The following is a 9,960-nucleotide window of genomic DNA, read 5'->3' as shown; positions in this document are numbered from 1 at the left end:
GGCTATAAAAACAGCTGAAGTGTTGACTTGGGCATTAATGTTCTGGCTTTGGAAAACCCGATTAAAGACACCATTTTTAGATATGCCACCTGTGCTTGGGATAAACTCCAAAGGGGAAAGGAAGGAAGATCCCACAGAGGATCTAAGCTGGAGAAAATGGGCCTGGAGACACTGGGAGTTGGACTTGCCTGAAAATCAGGCCTACCATTTGTGAACTATAAATATTTGCTGATGTTCATAGGTACCCCTCTCAGGATGGATGGAGTCCCATCCCACTTAAACAGTGCTCCAGCAGTTACTAGGAAACTTCTTCGGGAGATGATTCCTAGGTTTGGGCTGCCCCTAGCTGGTCAGACAATGGTCCAGGTCTTCCTAGTCAAAGTGTCTCAAAATCTGATAAAGGGATTAAATATTAGTTAAACATTACATTGTATATATAGGCCACAGAGCTCAGGTCAGGTATAAAAGATAAATAGAACTCTTCAGGAGATTCTGACTGAAGTGGTCCTAGAAACTGGAGCAAATTGGGTCAACCTCCTCCCTTTGCTCTGCCTGGGGCCAGATGTGTTCCTTCCTTGGAGGGGCTTCTTCCTCTGAAAGGCCACCTCCCATTCTCCCCAAACTCTGATTTCCCAGGCAGAAATGTCTAATCCTTCCTTTCTCCTTTACAGGAATCGTGACAGGTCATTGAGCAGACTGTGAAGGAAATTCTGCCATCTCCCATGTCTAAACCCACCCACTACCACTAGTCCTGCCAGGAGCCTTTGGATAAAGAGGATACCTGTCCAGACTCTAGAACCTGCCTGGAAGGGACCTGACCCTGTCATCCTCACCATCCCAACTGCTGTGAAAGTAGCTAGTGTCGTCCTTTGAATTCATCACTCCCAATTAGAAAGTCATTGAGAATGACTGACTATTCAGGCTGATCTTGTGTTAACTCCACACACAAACTCTCTAGAGAGAGTTATCTGAAGTGGGGGACCCTCAACTGAGAAAATTGGCTCCATAAGATCAGGCTGCAAGGCATCATCTTAGTGATTGATAGAAGTGGCTCAGATCATTGTGGGTGGTGCCAATCCCTGGGCTTGTGGTCTTGGGTTCTATAAGAAAGCAGGCTGGGCAAGCAATGTCGAGCAAACAAATAAGCAGCACCCCCCACTGCCTCTGCATCAGCTCCTGCCTCTAGGTTTACTGCTCTGTGCCAGTTCCTGTCCTGACTTCTTTAAAAGATGAACAGTAATATAGAAGGGTAAGCCAAATAGAACCTTTCCTCTCCAACTTGCCTTTTGGTCATGGTGTTTCATCACAGCAATAATAACCCTAACTAAGTTATTGATAACAAATGGACTCTTGCTAGGACTTTGGATCCTTAAAGACCAACACAAGATCATTAATCCCTTTGCTTTCTTTTTATATGGGCATGAGAACCTCAAGTTGTCCCCTTATCTGGACTTGAGAATCAGGAATAATGGGCTCAGGGAAGATGACAGTCAATTTGACAGATGAACAACCCCAGGTTCCATGTAGACACTTCTTTATGCCCACTTTTGGAGTTTGGTTAAGCTATAGAAGAGGTGGTTTCGGGGACCTATCTTTTGAAAAAAAATACAGGAAATCCAGTTCTATTCATGACTTGTGAATGAACCCCCCTACATTGTCAGGGGCCAGGAAATGGGGGGATTTCAATTGTGCTAAATGGGGTTGTGAAACTGGAGCCCCCTGGAAGCATGTCAACAAGTACTTATAGGGCTCTCTCTGAAACACTTCAGGACAGAGACCTACCTATAACCACATAACCTTAAGACAGAGATTGGGGACAACATAGGGATGTCCAGTGTCCAGTCTATGGTACACTGAAAAAACCTGGGAAATAAGATTTATTATGCTACCAAAAGAGACCCAAAGGAATAAGTTTACCATTTAGAGGAGGCCACCTCCTGGGGCCCCCAGAGCCAACAGACCTCCTACACATCTTGAGATGAAAGCCCCGACCCTGACCAATGTTTCCTCCCACAAGATTGGTTCTAATCGACACCAAAAATATTAACTCTAGTCCCCACCAGCACCGGGGCTGGGAGCCCTCCCTTTATATTCACTACTCCTGACAAAGTTCAGTGTTTAACCACTCCCAGCTTGGAATTGGTCAGGATTGCAGGCTGTGCCTGAACCCTTGACTCCCTTGCTATAAAGGGCTGTGGACCAACCAGATCATAAGTCTACCAACAAGCAAAAACAACTGTAACTGGGAACAGCCTAAGCTAACACTGAGGGACGTACCGGGAGCTGCAACCTGCCTGCTGTCCAGGACTTTTTTTTTTTACTTAGAATCCTCACTTATTACTCCAATGCTTGCCATCTCCACTCTCCTGGCCAATTATTCTCACCAGATACACTTCTCTAAATCCACTAGATCACTTGGTGGGCATGTACAAATCAACGTCCCTCCTCCGAGGCATTCCAAAACAATAAGCCAGTCTTATGGTGCACATCCTGCCCTCATTGTACTGAAATAGTGGGAAGAAGAGAGAGATCTCTTTGACATGGGCCCCTGGCTGCCACAGGAAAAGTGAGCCACACCTATTCTCATCTTGTACCCAGTTGGAGCCAGTATTTCCAGGGCAACAGCCATAGGAACATCAGCCCTTTTGGTCGGTGCTCACAGCTTTGGAGAAGCAAGAAGCAGGCGACAAGTGAGCTGACAGAGACCTCCGAGGATTCTTTCTAGCCACATTTCTCTCTCCACATGGATGTCCTAGGTGTTTTCCCAAACTTCCTCAGGCTAAGAGTCATCTGTGGCAGTAAAAGACTAGGCTAGGTGGTTTCTTCTAGCCACATCTAGCACTGGTAATGAAGGACCCCACATCTTGGCAGCTTTGTACCTCGAAGCACACGAAGTCTTGGTTTTGGCTCAGGATTTCCTGAATTCAGGAAGAGGGGATATAGTCCTGGGGAGTCAGCCTTATGTCAGCCTTACTAAAATGGGCTTCCTAGTAGTATAAGTCCCTCAAATGGTAAAGATGCAGACTTCAAAACTCTTTGCTCTTTGAGGGTGGGTATTTAAAGACAGTCTGACAGCTTCAGCCACTGTGGAGCTAGGCCTGGCTCTCCTAAGGTTACCACAGAGATGCCTAAGCTGTGTCTTTAAGAGCAGGGTCAAAAGGAGAGGTAAGAGGATTCCTGGGCTGGCTGTATAGATTCAGGGTGGGGTTGGGATTGGGGTGGGGAATGTCTTTTGAAGATAAAAAACTACCTATTCAGACCTTCCAAACTTGTACAAGAAAACAACTAAAAAGTGTCAGGACAATTTAAAGCAAGACTCAGGGAGTTGTGGCAAAAAGTCTGGAGAAGAGAATCAAACAGCCTTGAGGAGGGTAACCCCTTAGATTTAAGGCACTAATCAAAAAGAATGGGAGATTCTCAAAGGGTAAAGAAGTCACTTTCCCCCCACTTCTTGGCCCTTCCCCCTTTTAGTCTCATCCCTCTTTTCACAGCCCTCATATGATTAAGCACCCCCCCCCCAAAAAAAACCTCTTGAAGACCCATTGCCTCAATGGGCACTGAATGGAGTCCAGTGGCTAACCCCTCAGGGCAGAGGTTTGTAAATGTTACTGAGTGTTAGTGTAGGCAGCTGAGGACGCTTGTAAATACAGACTCCTGAGTCTAGTTGGCTCCTGCTGATTCAAGTGGGCCATTTGGAGGCCACTACTTTGAGGCTTGGAGAAGAAGGCTTAGGTTCTGGCTTCTGACCTCAGAGACCTTGCTATCGCTGGGAGAATCCAGAGACTCTGCTTCATGTGCGAGCGTCACTTTAAAATGGGCTGGGAGTAATCTGTCGTGGTAACCAACTGGTCACACTCACACTTCTCAGTGCACCCTTCCTATGCTCAGGGGAGCCAGCCCTTGTCCAGGTCACAGGGAAATCTCGTTTCCACAAATGCACACGTAGAGCAAGCCCTCACCTCTGGTACAGTGTCAGTATCTTTGCCCGTTTGCTCTGCTCACCCCTCTTGGCTAGGGCCCTGCTAGTTGGTGTTCTGGTCAGCCCTTCAGAGCTGTGTCCTCTCCTTTGTTGAATCAATTTCCCCAGCCACGTTCCACCCTCAGTCTGTCCTTCAGCATCTGTTCTATCTACTCCAGTGGGTGGACATTAAAATGGAGGTTTGTGTCACTTCAGAGACACCACGGTGGGCTTCTCACAGCAACTTACTGGGACCTTCTCCAGTATCACAAAGGAGTGATGTGCTTAGTCTCCTTAGGCGATGTGGGCTTATCGAAGGTTATAGACTCAAACAAGGAAATTCAAATGGGAACCTTGGGGTACGTTAGGCACCATATAACACCACCTCTACAGTGTCTCATCCTTCAGCTCTGTTGTCAGCAGGGTCATCTCTTTGGCCTTTAAACCCCACTGCCGGCCGTTCCCACTGGACCTCTTGGCTTTTGCTTTGCTTCTCTGCTGGGTCTCAGTTTGCAACTTCATAAGAGGGAGGATGAGTTGGGGGTCGTGGACTAGACAGATGCTCCAGCAAAGTCACTGTGCTGGGAGGTCGCAAAGTGGCTGCTGTATGCTGAGATGCCAGCCAGCTGCCTACTAGAAAACCTGTGTTGACTAGGGTGGTGGTGTCACAGGGTACAAAGCATGGTGACCAGTGTCTAAGGAATGCCTGGTGCTGCTGTCTTTGGAGTGGAGCATGCACTGGAGAGACGTCATCGTGGTTTTAGGGACCAGGTAAAAGATGCAAGGCCAAAGCGTCCTGAGGAATCAGTCATCAGCTCAGGCAGCAAACGTGGTCTGAAGCTCATCTTGGTGCATCAGATCCTTAGCAGTGGCCACCCTGGCTTCTCTGCCTCTGTGTGGACTGACACCTTTCTCTCTATTCTGCCTTGACTTTGGAAAGACTGCATTGTCTATATTGTACATGACCTGCTTACCCCCCACCAGCAGTCTTGGCTCTTACTCCCTTCGCCACCCCAGTTCAGGCTCTGCCCATCACCTATTTTGACAGAGGAGGCGGGTGAGTGACCTGGCCTGGTCTCTGAGCTCTGTCCTGAGTATATAGCTGGTCACCTCCAGACCCTCTCTTGCAGCACCTTGTCACTTTGTCTGCGAAAGGGAAGGTGGGTTAAGCTAGCTAGCTTTCTCCCACCTTCTCTTAATTACTCTTTTAAAAATTGCTAGACAGGTGGAAGGAAGAGGAGCAGACAGAATTTCTACTGAAGACATGAAAATGTAAACCTTTAAGAGATCAGGTGATTGGCCTATGCCACTTGTACCTTGCAGGCCCTACCAGTGACACAGTTGGGAGAGTGGTGTGTAAGGTAATAAAAAGATCATGAACCTTTGGGTTCACTGGTCCAATTTCCAGGTCCAGGTCTGTCTCTTGTTAGCTTTGTGACATAAAGGAGACTCCTTGATGTCCCTGAGCCTAGTTCCTCATTTGTAAAATGAGGATAATAGAAGCTACCTGCTTTACAGTGAAGGGATAACCACTGGTCCCAGTGGGCAGTCTGTGTGGCGTTACTGCATGCATCCTCCAAGCATCCTAGGGAAGCCACGTCCACTGCACCTCCACAGAAGTGTTCCCTGCACCCCAATTCCAGCCTCCCTTTTCTCTATAATTTTTGTCGCAGTGATTAGAGAACAGAGTCCCTCAGTGAAATGTTCTGGACATTTTAGGAGGTGATCCAAGATCTAACCATTTCTTGTGCCAAGAAGGGAACACTCAAAAATCTCGAAGGTTTGCCATCCACACTGTTTTCAGCAGAACTTTGGGAACTCCCAGAAGGCTGAAACCATGTGCAGATTCACTGTCAGGCCGTGAGGGCATAGAGCCCAGTTCCTGAGTGGCATTGCCCGGCGAGACCCCCCAGCTCACAGTGTTTTCCTTATGAACCGGCCAGGTGATCCATCCTTTTGAGTTAACCTGATGGGGTAAGGCCCAAAAGAAAGAGGGTCGGCTCTGGTATAGTCAAGAGCAAAGGGTGCGATCCTGATAAAAGCGAATATCAAGAGCAAAGGGCGTGGCCCTGGGTACGGTGGACACCAAAAGCAAGGGTGTGACCCTGTGGGGTGAGCACAAAGAGTAAGAAGTGCAAGTGGAGGGGGTCAGGAAGGTGCCTTGGAGAGAAGGCTGCAGAATGGGGTTGAATGCACCTAACCCCCTAGGAGACCTAGCGGCGGGGGATCGGCTGAGAAGGGGCTGAAACACCCAAAGTGACCACCCCTCCTCCAAGGATTGTACAAGAAGGAAAAAAAATATGTCACCAGGGCAAAGGAACTGAAATCCTTGAGCAGGGAAGGAAGGCAAACAACAGAAGCTGTGGGCTCTCTTAATTCAAGGAGACAGCCCTGCGGTGTGCTGGCAGGGCGGGTCGGGGCGGGGTGGGGTGGGGGAGGGCTATCCTCGATGGGCCTGCTATGACAGCATGGGGGCCACAGAAATAGAATTTTTGTGGGACTGTGCCATGGCCAGTTTTGGAAAACAGAAGAGCCCACTTTTTAAACACAAAGTTAGTATTTCTTTTTTTGACGGGGAGGTGATTCTGTTGTCTTTTGTTCATCCATTGGTAGATGAGTGAGCTTTGTTAAGAATGAGTGTGGAGACATCCCAGGTTCAGCCGGTGCATAGCTGGGCTCCCAGAGGCAGGGAAGAGAGAGACAGGCTTCAGATGGCACCCTGGGCTACGGCCAGCAAGGGGTCCCCATACTGCTGCAAGCTCTAAATCGTTTGATTCCTGGGCTAAGGCACTGTCTAGACTTTGCTAAGCACACCTTAACCTTGAGCTCACCCTTGCTGCATCAACAAATTTTTGTGTGAGCTCAAAACCATACACTGTAGAAAACATGGAAAATATTAGCATTGAACTCGTGCACCAAAAGATCTTGAGTGTCATTACAGAAGAGAATAAACATGGGCAATACCCAGGTCTGGAGACTATTGACACCGAGGGCTCTCATTCCACTTTGCCTCTGCTCACTAGTGCTTCAGTCATACACTCTTCAACCTGTGAACCTTGAGGCTCTCTGTCTTTCAGTTCTACTGTTTAGAAAATTTCATACTCCTTGCTCTCAAGAGCTAGCCAATGTTTGCTTAGGAGAGATACTTCGCCAACCTCCAGAGAAAGGGGTGGGGATGGAACTGAAGGACTAGACCCTGAGCTATGCAGCCTGCCTACCCTCAGAAACTTCAGGGATCCTTTTACTGGAACTGAATGTCTCTCCCCATAAGGCACAAGAGACCCTGTGACATTATTGAAGACATGCTTTCGAGAGATTTACCTGTGCTGCTAACATGCAAGCCCAGTCCCAAATGCCTTTGTAAGTTGTCCTTTGAGCCAATCAGAACTGTGGGCAAATCTTTCATTCTTTTCTATATTGTTCCATTTGGATTTGCATTTTGCATTTGGTTCAGACAGGCCCCATGAGGTCTATGAAGGAGATGGGCCTCCCCTTTGTGGGAAAAAGAATAGTTTGAAGGTTTGCTTTCAGTTGCTCGGTTAGGCCTTTGTGGGTTTTCCCATGGTTTGAGCCTCTTTCCAGTCATCCCTACTTGGGACCCATAGGTAGTTTCCCCCTTTCCAGGTGCTTATAAACTCCAAGCTTTTGGGGTTGAGGGTTGGGGCATCGAGCCTTGTTTTCATTTTCAAGTTGCTCAATATCAAGAAGGGTCTCCACACATAGCTGATTAGTCTTCTTCGGTTGACATTCATCGGCTTGTTTTTCTGCTTCCTCTCCAAGTGAATGGGCAGAGGACCTGAGAGCTGAGGACAAAAGAGCTGCTCTGACTCTTGTCTCTTAACCAGATACCTTCATTTCCCAAACGATTCGAGGGTTTAGCTTTACTTGCTTCAGAAATCAGAGCCTGGCTAGGCGAACTGGAAACTTAAGAACATCAGGATGGAGATGGTGGACATTCACTGTTGGGGAGCACTCCGGAGTCATGTATGACATAATCCTTTTATACTCTTTGGTGAAAGACAGGGGTTCCCCTACTCTTGCTCACACTGCCAGTCCCTCCCTGAAGCCTTTTGTCCTACCTAAGTGTCGTTTCAATACTGAAGGAGCTGAGATTTCCTGAACGGTGAAGGAAGAAACACAGAAAACCAAACTGTCCCTGCCAGCCCAGCCTCATGAGTGTGCCCGTCACCAGCACTCAACTTGCATAGTCTCCTGAAAACCTTCTTTGATAGGGAATGTAGCCATTGTGGTTTTCTCCTAAGGAATTAGAAACAATGCCTCTAAAATGTTACCTACCACAAATGTATATAAATTTGGAAAAGGAAGCCCTTTGGCAGGCGAAGTGCTGCTGGATGCCTAGCAGTGGGGGCATAGTTTGGGTCAGAAGCACAGGTGAACACTGAAGCAGAGGCAAGGAAGAGAAAGACTCAATTGGCATCTGCAACAGTGATGGATGGTTAGGTATCTTCCTCCTGGCTTCCTCACTTTGAATGCAACCAGCAAAAGAGCAGAGAGGTTTGACAGAGTCCTTGCCCTGCCCTTTTCCCATTACTCCTGGGGTGAAGAGAGAGATTGAGACTTTTCCTAGACCACATGCCCACCGTATTGAAGATGAGGGAGAAAGGACACCCCCTGCCACACACACACACACACACACACACACACACACACACACACACACACACACTAGTTAACTGTGAATCATTATTGAAAGCGTTCCTAGTGTGCCCCATCGAGGTTTTGTCTGCAACTTCCACCTGGCCATCACCAAACCACTGAAACTTGAAGTCTTAAAGGGTGAAGATTCTGTCAAGAGATCAAGGCACTCTGAAGTGGCTCATAGACAGGCTGGGTGCTGGGTATCGCCATTCAATACCCAGCTGATCCTTTCTGCAATCCAGCATCCATTTCAGAAACCAAATGAGCAAAATGTACTTGTGGTTCTTTTAGAAAGAGGGTTGAGGGTCATTTTCTAAAAGATCTAACTGGCTTTTGTAGGATATCCATGTGAGATTCTGGACACATCACCAGCTTCTTAGGCTTCTCCAAAACCTAGGAGGCTGGTTGGACTGTCAAGTCTGCTTAGACATTTCTAGACTGTCTGATGCTGCCTAATTTGGAGTGGGGAGCCCTTCACGTTGTCTATAGGCAATGCTGTTGTGGAGAGGAAGAGAGGAGAGAGTAGCAGAGTGGGACACAGGAGTATGGAAGGTAGCCATGGATTGAACATGATGCCTATTCCTTACACCGTTTAGTGCTTTACCCAATATTATCCCCATTTTACAGATTGAGGAGACTGAGGTTTAAAGAGGTTAAGTAACTTGTCTAAAGTCTTTTCTAGTTTCCAACACGATCCAGAATTGAAATTCAGGGTTTTTTCATTTTAGAGCCGGAGCTCCAATATCACACACTAGTAGAGAACTTAACCAGCTTTCCAAGAAGACGTGTCTAAATGACTCCTATCTTGCTATTTAATTGACTGATCTTCATGAGACTTTCTGGCACTAAGTGGGAAGGAGTACAGGATGTCTCTTGACCGTCCGGACTTACTTCAACTTGCCCACTTTACTGAGGCTGAGAGGCTGCACTTTCTTAGCAGACCTGGCCTGAGGGGACTCGTTTACAGATGTCAGTGTCCTGACTACAATGCTTAGGGCAATATCTGCATTCTCTGTACTCCTTACTCCTCAGCTTTACCTACAGGCCTTGCCACCAAGGCCTTGACAGGAGGTGGAGATGCTGAGTTATGAGCACTTGAAGTTTTGAGGAAGGATATGGAAGCCAAAGACTAACAAGGGGCCTTGGCATTATTTGTGACTGCCCTTCACTCTTGTATTCCATTTCGTTGGGGACTTGTGTGAGGCTCATGATGTAAGGGGTCAGCTTCTCACTTAATCTATCCCAGCATCCTTAGCGCCACCTCAGAACTAACTGCCAGTGGCCACTTGCCGGCCCCAACAGAATTTAACGGAAACTGCCAACAGCTCTCCTCTGACCTCATT

This window comes from Rattus norvegicus, chromosome 4 (assembly GCF_021556685.1).
Source record: "Rattus norvegicus strain SHRSP/BbbUtx chromosome 4, alternate assembly SHRSP_T2T, whole genome shotgun sequence".
NCBI classification, from domain to species: domain Eukaryota; kingdom Metazoa; phylum Chordata; class Mammalia; order Rodentia; family Muridae; genus Rattus; species Rattus norvegicus.
This window is presented reverse-complemented; position numbering follows the sequence as displayed.